Here is a 15,218-nt window from a genome sequence, read left to right on the forward strand (position 1 = left end):
GAAGTAAACTTTTATGCTTATATCAACAGAAATTCAGATATATTCACGAATTTACATCAATTTTGATAATATATTTACACCAAAAACAAACAATGGAAAAACTGGACCATAATAAATATTTACATCGAACCGGCATTTGCATTGTAAACAAACGCAGCCGAAGGCTTTTGAAAAGTATTAGCATCGATCATGTTAAAAGATAAAAGCAATTAGTATTGAATAGTTTAAGGTCAAGATAAAATGAAGCATCCCACTATTCATGCTTGCACAACACTAGGATGAAACTAAATGATCAGATCAAGAACACAAGCTATTGATATAATTAAGCATCTACATAGCATAGTACAGCAATGTGATGAAATTAATCTATTTGAGTAGGAGTATATAAACTACATAGACTCCTACCAAAAAAAAAAAGCACTATAGAGCCTAACGATAGCCGAAAAGCAAATACACAGAACACTTTCAGTCTATAAATGCATTTAAATCAATTAAACAGTATTTAAAGGTGCCAACTTGCTACTTGGTAAGGTTTCTAACTGTGTTTCATGTAACTACACAATGCGCAGGGTAGTACAAAGGAAAGGGTTGGATATTGGCTTCAGGTTTTTAGATTACAGCACCAGAGTTCTATAACCAGAATTTAGATTTAGTCCTTACAAAATTTGTCCTCACACCATCCTTACAACACTTGCAGCCATGCATTGGCTACATTTTCCATGAATGAAAAAATATAAGTAGGGAGATATTTCAAATGCAAGCTGGAATTGTGAAGTGTAAGGACAAATTTTGTAAGGACCAAATCCAGTCTCCAATAACCACAGTCCACACACTTTACTATCAAACAAAGGAGATGGACCCGTTTGGGAGTGCTTTTTAGCCTAAATGGGCTTCAGAAAAAAGTTACTCTTCTAAATGAGCATTTTAAAACAGAACTTTTAGTGTTTGGCTGTTTACTAGCTTTTTTTTTTTTTTTCAAAATAGCTTCTTGCAGACTTTAAAGACAAATGAAGTTTTTTTTTTTTCTTTTTCTGTTTTACCAAACAGTTTTTTTTTAATGCAAAAAGCCTATTTTGAGCTTTTGGGCCAATTTATTTTTTATCTGGTTTTAACTTCATTAATGGGAAAAGCACAAAAAGCCCATCAAGACAAATGGTCTACATCAATGGACGCATGGACGCATGGACGCTGATTTGGCCCGACCTATAAAACGGCGACACATGGACGCTGACTCAGCGTAAGCGACAGTTTAGCATTGTGGTCCAGTACGGCTAAGTGATAGACCCATAAAGCAGCTTGCTACATGGTAGCGGGGGAAAGGAGGGGCTCGCCATAATGCGAGCTCCGGGTCCCCCGACCTACCTCAAGGGATATTCCGAGGCAAAATTTAACTTTGCGAGCTAAGAAAGCCAGCTCGCCCGAGCTCTCGAATAAGGCAAGTCATTCGAGGACCAATTCTATTAAGGGTACTTCTGAAGTATTCGAAGCTCGTTGCAAAGTAGCTCGCGAATGGGCCGCACAAGCATTCCTCAGGAAGCTTCTATTTAATAGGCCGAACCAGTCAGACTAGGCCACGTCCCTAACTGACGGCGCAGTCCCTGTCCTTTCGACAGTCTGCGCCCACGTCTCTCAGTAGGCGGAGGGGTGCCTGTCACTTTGGGGACGTGCCACTCGCCCTGGTAAGGAGTATGTCCCAATGGCCACCTACGCAGCCTTGGCAGGTAACGGCTGTGGCAAGGACCCAGTGGCAGTTATGCCTGATCTCGCAAGAGCGCTCTTATAAAAGCCCTCAGGGCAGAGGAGAAACTTCATCTTGAGACCTCCAACCTCTCGAATATAGTGATAAAGCGCGACCTCCACTCTTAGCTTTCATTTCTCTCTTTACTCCCCATACACAGTACTAACTTAAGCATCAGAGTATTCCCACCGGGCAAACCCCCGGGAATCCTTCCTTTCATCTTCTCAGGTGCCGCTCGTTGCCAACAAGGAGCCAGTCATCCGCCAGCTAGGAGTGCCCGGATCGCACCACATCATTTGGCGCCGTATGTGGGAATCGCTTCAAAAGGCCTTCCCCTTTAAATTCTTTCAGTTACTTCTTCTTCCTTGAAACAACCCAGCGCTCATGGCTTCCTCTAGCAACGTCGGACGAAGCACGGAAATGGGTAACTCCAGGGAGCAACCCTAGTCTCCTACTGTCTGTATCGGACAGTTCACCGTCCCCCTCTCAGCGGACGGAATCCCCAGCTTGAACGTGCCTCTCACAATGGCACCTGTCATCGCCCCACTCCGCGCTATAGTCAGAACGATGTTCACCGAACCCTCAGTCGTGCCCCCAGCGGCCAGCCCGAACCAGTTGGAAGATCTGATGTAGTGCATGAAGGCCATGTAGGCCCAAATGCAACAGTTCCAACAACTTCAGCTCTATCAACAGCACGTGCTACACCAGGTCTCCCAGTACCAGTATCAGCAGCAGTTCCCCCAGCTGCCCCAACCCCAGCTTCAACAGCCTCAGCTCTAGCCTCAGCACCTGGCCTCGCAGCAAGCCAAATCTCACCGCCAGAGTGAGAACTCCGGCCGAGGAGAGGCCCCCCAAAATCTCCGAAAAAACCAGCCCCCCCCCACGACAGACGAGAGAAACCGGCTACCCCGATCTCGTCGCGGGTGGACAGATCGGGAGGGCCCCGGCTCGGCAGGTCAACGTCGCCTCGACAGTCGAAGTTTGAAACCCAATCCTTGAAAACCGGTTCGAGATCCTGGCAACAGACTAAGCAGGCCCCTTCTGTCCACAACCACCACCAGCGGACTGGGCTACTCCTGGCACAAACCATTCTGGACAGGGCGGAGGTGAGTAGCACGAACGCCGAGCCCACCAAGAAGCAGAGACGCCGCCACCGAGCTCGCCGATCTGTCACCCACGATTTGCCCGAGCTCATGGGAAAAGAAGAGGTAGGCTCGGCCGAAGCCAAGGCTCCCCTCCTCTCGGCTTCGTCCCCCCTGTCCTCTGAACTCTTGGCAGTCCCGATGCCCAAGGATTTCAAGCTTCCCCCTCTTGACAAGTATGACGGGTCGTTCGACCTGAATGATCATGTAGACGCCTTTCAGTCACAGATACACCTGGCGCGAGCCAGTGAGTCATGCATGTGCATGGCCTTCTCCACTACTTTTAGGGGAGCAGCCCGCATATGGTACCGGAACTTGGCACCCGGGTCGATAAGAAGTTGGGTGCAGTTCGCACAAGCCTTCACGTCCCACTTTGTCACCAGCAAACGGTGCCCGCGGACTGAAGAAAGCATCTTCAACGTAGCCCAAAGAGAGGGAGAGTCCATCCGAAGTTATATCAAGCGGTTCAACGACGCTTGTATGCAGATACCGCGCCTGGACCCCGCCATACGCCTAGCAGCGGCCAAGAAGGGCGTAAAGCACAAAGAGTTCAAGTGGCACATGGTCGTCAACCAACCCGCGACCATAACTGAGTTTCTAAAGCTTGCGGATAAGTTCATAGCCACTGAAGAAAAAAGAAAGAGAGAAGGGGAACCTTCCAGTCAAGAGGACACCCGAAGAAAAAAGGAAATAGTTCGGGGTGCAAAGCTGGGTCAGTTGTTCCGAGCTCCCGCACCAGACCAAGCTGACTACACCCCACTGAACGCAAAGCGGGCCGAAATCCTGATGGCAATCAAGGGTGTCCCGTACATGAAGTGGCCGCCCTGTCTGAGGGGGAATCCCAATGAAAGAAATAAGAGTCTGTATTGTAGTTTTCATAAGGACCACGGTCACAGTACTGAGAGTTGTAAAAACCTCCGCGACGAGATAGAGGAGCTCATCCGTCGCGGATATTGGAGAAACTTTGTACAATATAATAATAACAATAATAATAGTAATAGAACAGATCGGCAAGGGGAGCACGGTAAAGACGCTCCCGAGTCTAGTAGCAGGCCGGCCGAACAACCACAGAGACAGCCTCCAGAGGAGAGGCCAGTTCGGGGAACCATCCACATGATAGTGGGAGGTTCGATCGTTGCAGGGTGCACCTCAACGGCAGCTCGGACGTCGGTTTGCGAGGTCACCCGGGAGGAGCAGAACCCTCCAAAGCGGTCGAGAATGGAAGAGCCAATTTTCTTCACAGAAGATTATGTGCGAGGGGTCCATTACCCCCACGACGACGCGCTCGTAATAAAGCTGAGAATCAACGACTTCGAGGTTAGGTGCATACTCGTCGACTCGGGCAGCTCGGCTGACATACTCTTCAACGCCGCGTTTGACCAGCTTCAGTTGCAGAGAAGCAACCTAAAGCCCGCATACACTCCTTTGGTAGGCTTCAGCGGAGAAGAAGTCCGGCCCCTTGGGAAAATAACAGTACCTATCGAGATCGGCACATGGCCTTGTGTGGTCAAATTCGAACACAACTTCCTAGTGGTAGCGACCCACTCTCCCTACAATGCCATAGTAGGTCGACTGATCACCCATGTCCTACGGGCGGTGGTCTCCACTTACCACTTGGCTATGAAGTTCCCAATAGACTTCGGTGTGGGAGTAGCGCGGGGCGACCAGCTTGAGTCCCGCAAGTGCTACGTTGCTGCCCTAAAGGGGAAAACCAAGGTGACCGATTACCTTGAACTGGAACGACCCACGGAGCAAGGCGAAGAACGAGCCGCGCCCACCGAAGAAATAGTCGCGGTCCCGACCTCAATAGCAGACCCAGCTCGGACGCTCCAGATCGGCGCTTCCGTCCAGGAGCTCCTACGATCCGAACTGGTAAGTTTTTTACTTCAAAATTTAGATATTTTTTCATGGTCCACGGCAGAAATGCCCGGTATAGACCCCGAACTCATAACTCACAAGCGGAACACTGATCTTGTAGTTAGGCCTGTTAGACAGAAGAAACGCAACCTAGCCCCGGAACGGTGGAAAGCGGTCGACGAGGAAGTCGAGAAGCTCCTCACAGCGGACTTCATAAGAGAAGTCCACTACCCAAGCTGGGTAGCCAACCCCGTCCTGGTAAGGAAGGCCAACGGCAAGTGGCGCATGTGCGTCGACTACACCGACCTGAACCGGGCTTGCCCGAAAGACTGCTTCCCGCTCCCCAGAATCGACCGTTTTGTGGACGCGACCTCAGGGCATGAGTTGCTAAGTTTCTTGGACGCCTACTCAGGCTATAACCAGATCAAGATGGACCCGGCAGACGAAGAAAAGACTGCCTTCATCACTGAATTCGGTATGTACTGTTACAAGGTTATGCTCTTCGGGTTGAAAAACGCAGGGGCAACCTTTCAAAAGCTTGTAAATAAATTGTTTGCGCCGTTAATCGGTAGAAAAGTAGAATGCTATGTAGATGACATGGTCGTCAAAACCCAATTCTCACATGAATTAATACAAGACTTGCGTAAGTTCAATATGAAATTGAATCCAAACAAGTGTGTATTCGGTGTAACCTTGGGTAAGTTCCTAGGATACATCGTTAACCGGCGAGGCATTGAAACCAACCCGGATAAGGTTAAGGCCATCTTTGACATGAAACCGCCCCAGAAGTCGAAGGAGGTTCAGAGGTTGAATGGCCGCATAGCCGCCCTAAGCCGTTTCATGTCTAAGTCGGCGGACCGCTGTCTGCCGTTCTTTAAGGCAATAAAGAGCAAAGGGTTCGAATGGACCCAGGATTGCCTGCTCGCGTTCAATGAGCTCAAGGAATACCTTACTAGCGTGCCGACCCTAACCCGGCCCGATGAGGGCGATGTTTTAGAACTCTACCTCTCGACAAGCGACGAGGTGGTCAGTTCGGTACTAATAAAGGAAGTAGATCGGGTCCAACGACCCATCTATTATGTTAGTAAAGTATTGCAGGGAGTAAAAATGAGATACCCGGAGATGGAAAAGCTAGCATACGCATTGATAATTGCAGCTCGGAAGCCCCGCCCGTACTTCCAAGCTCATACAGTTATCATTCTTACCGACAAACCTTTGGGGCAAGTATTGCTTAAGCCCGAGGTCTTCAGTCGGTTGACGAAGTGGGCCATTGAGCTCAGCGAGTACGACCTCCAGTACAAGCCGCGAACTGCCATTAAGGCCCAAGCCTTAGCAGATTTCATAGCCGAATGCACATTCAGCTCCGAAGTTCCCAGGCCGGTTGAGCGCGAGGCTCCCACCTCAGGTGAGCCCGAAGCTCCCGGGTCGGTCGAGTCCGAACCCCATGAAGTAGTAACCAGTGTGGCTCCTCTCCTAGCTCGGCCAACCGCGAGCTGGGATGAGGGGCCCGGGATCCTTCACGTAGATGGCTTCTCAAACCAACAGGGCAGCGATGCTGAAATAGTTCTGCACGGCCCAAGCGACATGAAACTGGAATACGCGCTACGCTTCGAGTTCGAGGCGTCTAACAATGAAGCAAAATACGAGGCGTTGATAGCCGGACTAGCCTTAGCCAGAGAAGTAAAAGCCAAGCACATCATTATCTGCAGCGACTCACAGCTCGTGGTCAACCAGGTCACGGGCGAGTATGAAGCTCGCGAGCCGACCATGGTCGCCTATTTAGCCAAAGTTAGAGAGGCCCTGCTCAACTTCCAGTCACACTTCATCAGACAGATCCCTAGGTCGGAGAATGCCAAGGCCGATGCCCTGTCCAAGTTAGCCAGTACTAGCGACATCACCATGAGAACCATGTACATAGAGGACCTGTCTCGGCCTAGCATTCTCGGGGGGGCAGAGGAGGTCGCTCCCATCGTTCAAGCAGAGCCGAGCTAGATTGACCTATTCATGAGCTTCTTGTTACACGGGACCCTCCCTGCAGAGCGCAATGCAGCCAGAAGGGTGCAACGTCAAGCAGCTAAATACGTCATGATAGATGAGCGACTATACAGGAGATCCTACACACTCCCCTACCTGCGTTGTTTGCGACCTACCGAAGCCGAACTCGTACTCCGCGACACCCATGAGGGTCTGTGTGGCGGACACTTGGGGGGCAGGGCCCTCGCCCAGAAAGCGCTTCGACAAGGATACTATTGGCCAACGATGAAGGCAGATGCCATTGAACTCGTTAGAAAATGTGATAAATGCCAGAGACATGCCAATGTTCACCACCAACCCGCTACCGACCTCAAATACCTCACCAGTCCGTGGCCTTTTGCACAGTGGGGCATTGATCTACTCGGGCCATTCCCGCCAGCAACGGGTGGAAGGAAGTTCTTAGTGGTAGCAGTGGGCTATTTTACCAAGTGGGTAGAAGTCGAACCCCTCGTAACAATAACAGCCCGAAATGTCCAAAACATCTTATGGAAGAACATCGTATGCCGCTTCGGATTACCTCGAGTATTGATCTCCGACAACGGCAAACAGTTCGAGGACATCAAATTTCAAGACTGGTGCCGAGACATGGAGATCCAACAGAACTTTACTTCAGTCGCGCACCCTCAGGCAAATGGTTAGGCAGAACTCACAAACAGAGTCATCCTCTACGGACTAAAGGCACGGCTGGATCGAGCTAAAGGATTGTGTTATGGGCACACCATCCGGCAGCGCACTGCGAAGCAGTCATAGGTAGCAGCACGCACGGCTGGCCGCACAGCAGCACGCACTGATAGCGCGCAACGTGCACCACCAGGCAGCAGTGCGCACCGCACGCATCGCACGGCGGCACGCACCGTGCACCCACCCGGCACCGCACGGTAGCACGCACCACTAGGCAGCAGCGCGCACCGCATGCACTGCACGACAGCACGCACCGTGCACACGCCCGGCAGCGGCACCATGAGCCGCGCGCACGCACTGCGCGGCAGCAGCACCATGAGCCGCGCGCACGCACCCAGCAGCAGCAGCAGAGCGGGGCCCACACGACAGCTCATAGGGGTGGGCCCACCCTTATCTGGACACGTCAAGCCAACTCGCCGCCAGCGTACCTTATCCTTATCTTATCCCTTATCCCTTATCTTTATCTAATCTTATCTTTATCTTTATCTTAAGTAAGAGTGAGTTACCATTACGAGTAGGTAATTAGGAGTTTGAGTTCAAGTTGGAGTTTGAGTTTAATTAGGAATTTCCTTCTGTAATCTCCTATTTAAGGAGCTACGAATTGAAATAAAGCATTCAGTTTTCCAGCCAAGAAAATAGTGAGGAGAGTTCGGGTGGTCTCTTGGACAAATCATCCCAAGGGAGAGTTCGGGTGGTCTCTTGGTCAAATCACCCATTCAGTTTCCGCAATAGGGTCTGCACGCAAGGGAAGGCGCAAGGGGAAGCAGGGCTTTCGCACCGTGGGCCGGCCCGTGACAAGATCCTACGCGCGGGACCATAACAGATTGTGGGCAGATGAACTACCCAGTGTCCTATGGGCCTACCGGACCACGGAGAAAACCGCCACGGGAGAAACACCCTTCAATCTCACCTACGACACCGAAGCAGTGATTCCCGTAGAAATCGAAGTACCTACGTTGCGCCTAGAAGCATACAGTGATCAAACAAACGTAGATGAGCTATGCACCAACCTCGACCTACTCGACGAAGTAAGGGATCTCGCGTACATTAGGACCACAGCCTACCAGCAGAGAGTAGCTCGGTACTACAACGCCAGGGTCAAGAAGCAGAACCTCCGCGTTGGCGACCTGGCCCTTCGTAAAGTTATGGTACCTGAACCCGGCACTGGCAAACTCGGGTCCAACTGGGAAGGTCCTTACCGAGTGAAACGAGTTTTCGGGGAAGGAACATACGAGCTCGAGACCCTCGAAGGGAAACAAGTACCTCGAGCATGGAATATTGTCAATTTGAGGCAATATTATCTGTAAGAAGCGAGTAGGCCACGAGCTACTCCCAAAGCCTAAGGGCCAGAATACTGAGCTAACATGACCTCGGCACAAGAAGACCCCAATCGCCACTTCGGCTTGGGAGAATCCAAGAGCGGACTACGGGTCCCCCCTAAGCCTAAGGGCCAAAACACCGAGCTAACAAAGTCCTCGGCGTGAAAAAAGACAGCTACCTCAATAGCGAAGGCAAAGTATGAAATATTAAAGGCGTAAACAGCTCGGGTTCAAACCCTACGAAGCATAGCTCGTGTCGATACGTCGGTCGAACTAAGGGATAACCAACCAATGCTTAGTTTGGACGTACGTAGTAATCACATCGCGGTATGCCACGGAGGCCCTAAACGTGACCAATAGGGAGAACGCCTACCGAAGAGCCCTACTTTGGGTAGGTAACTTCAATAACCCAAATGATGAGATCGCTTTAGCAAAATAAAAGGAGTTCATCACACTCAGAAGAGGGGAGAGGCTTTCATTGTCAAAAAAAAAAAAAAAAACAACAACAACAACAAAAAACAAACAAATGCAGTAAAGGAAAATAACAAGTGCAGCAACCGAGCTAAACAGCTCGGGAAAGGTTTGATCATCATGGGGCACAACCTCCCAACCGAAAAACTAGTGAAAGACTGGGTTTACGGCACTCGGAAGCCACAGAAGCCTAGAGAAACGCCACCTCAAGGATCCGCCTCCTCATCCTCCAGAGAGTCAGGCTCCTCTTCATCCATTTGGTCTGCTGACTCGGGGGACAGACCCTTCATTGTAATGCTGTCGACGTTAAGCCCGAAGAACTTCTTCCGAACCAGGCACCGGTAGAGCTTAAACCCTGAGCGGTACGAACCCGAACCATACTCCGCCTGGAGGTCATGAAATTCCTAGGAGTCTTTAAAATCCCATACTACTTTCCTCTCGCTCAGCCTCCACCATCTGGTCAAAGTTTCGGGTCTGATTCAGAAGAGTGGACTCCAGGTCCCACACCTATTGCCTGAGAAGCTCCCTCTCCCCCGCCATCCTCGACGATTCCTCCCTATAGCGTGCGCTCTCTTCAGTAAGCCGAGCGATTTGAGCCCCCTGGTCATGAACGAGCAGCTCCTGAGACTCGCTCCCCTTGCGAGTGTGATGGAGCTCGCCTCGGATCTGGTCGAGCTCGACCTGGAGCTTCTGATTGGCAGCACGTTGGTCGAGGGCGTTGACGCGATGGATGCGCGTCCGGAGAGCCATGGCATGGATGGCGGAATTTACCTATCGACGAAAAAGAAGATCAGAAGACAGCGAAAAAGGGCAAAACGAGAGGGAAAAAGGGAAAAAGGCCACTTACCACCATGCAGTGGGCAGAGGCGAACGCAGAGAGATCCCCAGGCTCCATGTTTCCCCACTGAGCTATCTCGTCATTATTGATTGCCTTTCGACTCCTCCGGTGAGCTACCAGATAATCGTTTACCCCTTCCTAGTTTCCCACTGGGAACCGGGGGTAAGGACGGGGCTAAAGGGGGTTAAAGGGGGCCTCCCCCGGCAGAGAGGGCTCGCTTCCCCTAGGGTTGACCCCACTAGTCCCCTCAGGAGGGGGCATCGGAACCTCAGGCGGAGGAGAGGGCAGGACCGGCTCGGCAGACCCGAACTCAGTGCTTCTCGAAGGAGGGGTCCAGTCGGGGCGCGTCCTCTTCACCTGGTGTCTTTGGCTGCCTGAGAGAAGGTGGCGCGAATTGGCACTAGACATGATGGCTGCCAAAAGACCACAAGATATTAGTCCAACAGGAAGCAAAATGCATGTGTAAACAAGTCACAAAACACTACGCGACCTAAAAGGCCAACCTACCCGAGCTCAAGCCTGCCTGCACGAGCTTCTCCTCAGCCAAGTAGTCCGAGCAAAGGAAGCCTACCGATGCCCAAGACAGCATCGTTTTCCGAATCTCAGGGTTCAGCTCGGCCCCGGGGTCCTGGATGGCGCCCCTCCAAGCGGTGGAAAAAGGCCACCCCTCGGGGTTACGGACCACAAAGTAGTCCCGCTTCCAGGTGGGGATCTTATTCAGTAGCTCGTACAAGAGCTTGTATTCGCGACGGGGAGAGAGGTAGTAAAAGCGCCTCTCCGGAGGAACCCCAAGAGCAGCATTCTTTATACAAAGGATAGAGGCGAAAAAGTCAAGGTCCAAAGGGAGGCAGTACTCGTGACATAGGGATATAGTCCCAACCATGTTTCGAACAGCGTTGGGGTAAAGCTAGTCAATAGTGATGTTGAAATGGTTCAGCACCTCCACTATCAAGGGGTGCAGGGGAAGACGCAAGCCAGCCTTGAGTTGTTCCTGAAAGATCACTATGTCATTGGGACCACGCTCCCAAGGGAAGTTGCCAGTTGGGAGGCTGTAAACCAGGTCCTCAGGAAGGCGAAAGTAGCGGATCAGAGACCTGAGTCTCTTCGCTGTCATTAAGGAAGGGCCAAAGGTATTAGACTCCCTCCCCCTAGAAGTGGACGCCATGTCGCCAAAGGCCTCCCGAGCCTCCGGGATATGCTCCCAGGCTCCCCCCGAGCTCGAGGGAGCATCATCATCTTGGCTATCGCCCCTGTGGTAGGTATGAAATGGGTGCCTAGACATGGCTGACAACGATTGGGACTCACTAGAGTAGACGGAACGGAGCAGACTAAAGAACTCGAGTAGACTAGGCGAAGTACGCGACCTTAGAGTCCAAAGCAAGATGGCGTGGACGGAGATAGGGCCGAGGGGGGCTCCCCATTTATAGCCCTCTTCCTCTCAAATCGACGGCCCGGATCAAAGCAGATCCAACGGTCCGCGGGCGCCCTGACTGCACGCCTTCTGAAAACCGAAGGCGATTGGCAACACATCTTCCATGATTAAGGTAGTCGCAGCCGCACGACATTCGGAATTAAAGGCCACCTCAGCACGTTTTCGGAATCCGAAAAATCAGAGAAGTTAGAAGATCTCATGATTCCCGCAAATGCATTTATTGAAGACAGTCAATCAAGTTTGAATTTCGGTCAGAGCAGTCCATCGCACTTCATAAACTCCCCGCGCTAGGGCGGCACTCTTAGCCCGAGGAGTGGGGGGCAATTGATGAAGGATGATTTGGCCCGACCTATAAAATGGCGACACGTGGACGCTGACATAGCGTAAGCGACAGCTCAACATTGTGGTCCAGTACGACTAAGTGATAGGCCCATAAAGCAGCTCGCTACATGGTAGCGGGGGAAAGGAGGGACTCGCCACAATGCGAGCTCCGGGTCCCCCGAGCTACCTCAAGGGATATTCCGAGGCAAAATTTAACTTGCGAGCTAAGAAAGCCAGCTCACCCGAGCTCCCGAACAAGGCAAGTCATCCGAGGACCAATTCTATTAAGGGTACTTCTGAAGTATTCAAAGCTCATTGCAAAGTAGCTCGCGAATGGGCCGCACGAGCATTCCTCAGGAAGCTTCTATTTAATAGGCCGAACCAGTCAGACTGGGCCACGTCCCTAACTGACGACGCAGTCCCTGTCCTTTCGACAGTCTGCGCCCACGTCTCTCAGTAGGCGGAGGCGTGCCTGTCACTTTGGGGACGTGTCACTCGCCCGGGTAAGAAGTACGTCCCAACGGCCACCTACGCAGCCCTGGCAGGTAGACCTGTTCATGGGCCGGGCCGGGCCGGGCTCGGGCCGGGCTTTTACTGTGTATTAACAAATTTTTTTAAGGCCCGAGCCCGAGCCTGGCCCGACCATCAGGCCTACAATTTGGGCCCGAGCCCGGCCCTCATAAAAAGCCCGAAGCCCGAGCCTGGGCCCGAGCCCGAAATTTAGCCTATATTATTATTATTATTATTAATGTTGAAGCAGAGAGAGATAGATTGAAATTATAAAGAAAAGAATAAAATATATATATATATATATTAAATTATAAATATATATTTTAATAAATATTATATTATTTATATATTTTATATAATATATAAAATACATATTATATATTTTATAAAATATATAATACTGAGTCGAGCCGGGCCGGCCCGAAACACAGTCGGGCTTACTATGTTAAGCCCGAGGTCAGGCCCGCGGGCCTAATTATATGACCAAGCCCGGCCGGGGTGCGGGCCGGGCCGGGCCGTCGGGCTACCCGGCCCATGAACAGGTCTACTGGCAAGTAATGGCTGTGACAGGGACCCAGTGGCGGTTATGCCTGATCTTGCAAGAGCGCTCTTATAAAAGCCCTAAGGGCAGAGGAGAAACTTCTTCTTGAGACCTCCAACCTCTCGAATATAGTGATAAAGCGCGACCTCCACTCTTAGCTTTCATTTCTCTCTTTACTCCCCATACACAGTACTAACTTAAGCATCGGAGTATTCCCATCGAGCAAACCCCCGGGAATCCTTCCTTTCATCATCTCAAGTGCCGCTCGTTGCCAACAAGGAGCCAGTCAGCCGCCAGCTAAGAGTGCCTGAATCGCGCCACATCAGGAAGTAACAAAAAGAAGCAAGATAAGGAGGAGAAATGCGGCATCAAGAAAATGAGAATGAAAAGAAGGTGGGTTAAATTGGAGTTTGGAAACCATTGGAAATTGGAAATAAGAGAGAGGAGTCTCCAAGAGAAAACCAAAACGAACTTCTATGAACTTGTTGGCACTTGGCAAATTAAATCGGTGGATGGAGGTGATTCACTAGGCAAGTTATATATATATATATATATATATATATATATATATATATATATATATATATATATATATATAATGATGGTGATATTAATAATAATAATAATTTTCTACAAAATTTATATATTTTTCTATAAAAATAATTCTTATGTATTACACTCATTTTTTTGTTTGAAATGATGAATATACGATATTAGAGATGTGCCAAATACTTTCTACAATTTTTTTTGTATTTTGTCTAATTTGTGTTTTTATCTTTTTTTTAATTTTATAATTTTATTATGACATCAAGGTTGGCACATTTGACCCAAAAAATTGTACTACTAATCCACTACAAAATAAGAAAATAATGTCATTTTTGGTCAGTTTTAATTTTTGAATTTCATTTTCATCAACAATAAAAAGTTAAGTGCAATCCTATTTTTGCAATGTTTAGGAAAAAAAACATGCTACTTATTAATAGATGGTATGCCCAAGGTGGGTAACCCAAAATAGGTTGATAGGTTTTTTCAGTTCACCCTCTTTCCATAGAGAAAAGCTCCAAGAATTATAAAAAATTGAGCAATTTGGTATAAAATCCAGTAAGGTATGTAATAAATTGGCCAAAGTCATGATAGTATGCCAATATTTGGAAACCTAAAAATATTAAATAAATAATAGAAAGAGAACAAAAATTTGGGTCTAAAACATTGAATAAAGATGTCAAATGAAATCTCTAAAGAGAGAATTGAATCACAATGAAATCGCCTCCTATATCAGTTTTAAGTTTTTTTATTTTCTTACTCAAGTCCTAATAGTTTTTATCCATTTATGGTCATTAATGTTTTGGTGTATGAGGGACATTTTCATCTTTTTTGTTGGATGGACTTTAATGGGAGAATGAGGTGGTGTGTTTATGTGACCTTTCAATGACAATTAATTTCAGTTAAATTTTCTTTATCAAAATACAAATTTGCCCTTTAGGCTCAGTTTGGAAAGAGAAAAATGTAAATATGTAGTGTGTAAAACCTTATATTTTGTATTATTTTGTTTGTATTTGTACCATGCATATTTGCATTTGTACTCCTTCCAAACTTAGCCTTAGGCTGTGTTTGGTTGCAGTGCAATTTTATTTGCACTGGTACAAATAAATAGGAGTTTAAATGAAAAGAATGCAAATTCTGGTTTAGTTTTGTTTTGGGTTTTACTTTATTCTGCTTTAGGACTTATTTTACTTCATTTGTACTGCAATCAAATAAAATAATTGTAGATTTGAAATAAAAATAAGTCATAATTTTGCATTAAAATTATTTGCACTACCAAGGTTTTATATCAGTGCAAATAAATTTGCATTGCAACCAAACACAGCCTTAGGAGAACTCAAGATATAGGGACAATGAAAATTCCAGAAATTTGGACCCCAATCTCACTTTTATAACTAGTATATATATATATATATATATATATATATATATATATATATATATATATATATATATATATATAAAGAGAGAGAGAGAGAGGAAAAAAGTCCAAGACAAGCTGTTTAGATATATAATGAATTGAAAAGGCATTATTGGAAATAAAAATTTGATTATTGACGAAAAATTGAACATAAAATTCTCTTTATTTATTATGGATATAGATAAGAATCAATATACAGAGCTCAGGTTCCCACATCATGCCCATAGGACACCACATAAACCCATCAGGCATATCTCCTTTCTCATTTATAGAAAGATGTTCCCAAAACACAGTAATAGTTTACTGTGAGTATGGATGCAGGAACAATTTGTTAGTAGGAGAACAGGAGTGTGAAGTCCATGCCCTGCCTC

Source organism: Nelumbo nucifera, chromosome 8 (assembly GCF_055504915.1).
Source record: "Nelumbo nucifera cultivar China Antique chromosome 8, China Antique-T2T, whole genome shotgun sequence".
In the NCBI taxonomy this organism is placed as follows: domain Eukaryota; kingdom Viridiplantae; phylum Streptophyta; class Magnoliopsida; order Proteales; family Nelumbonaceae; genus Nelumbo; species Nelumbo nucifera.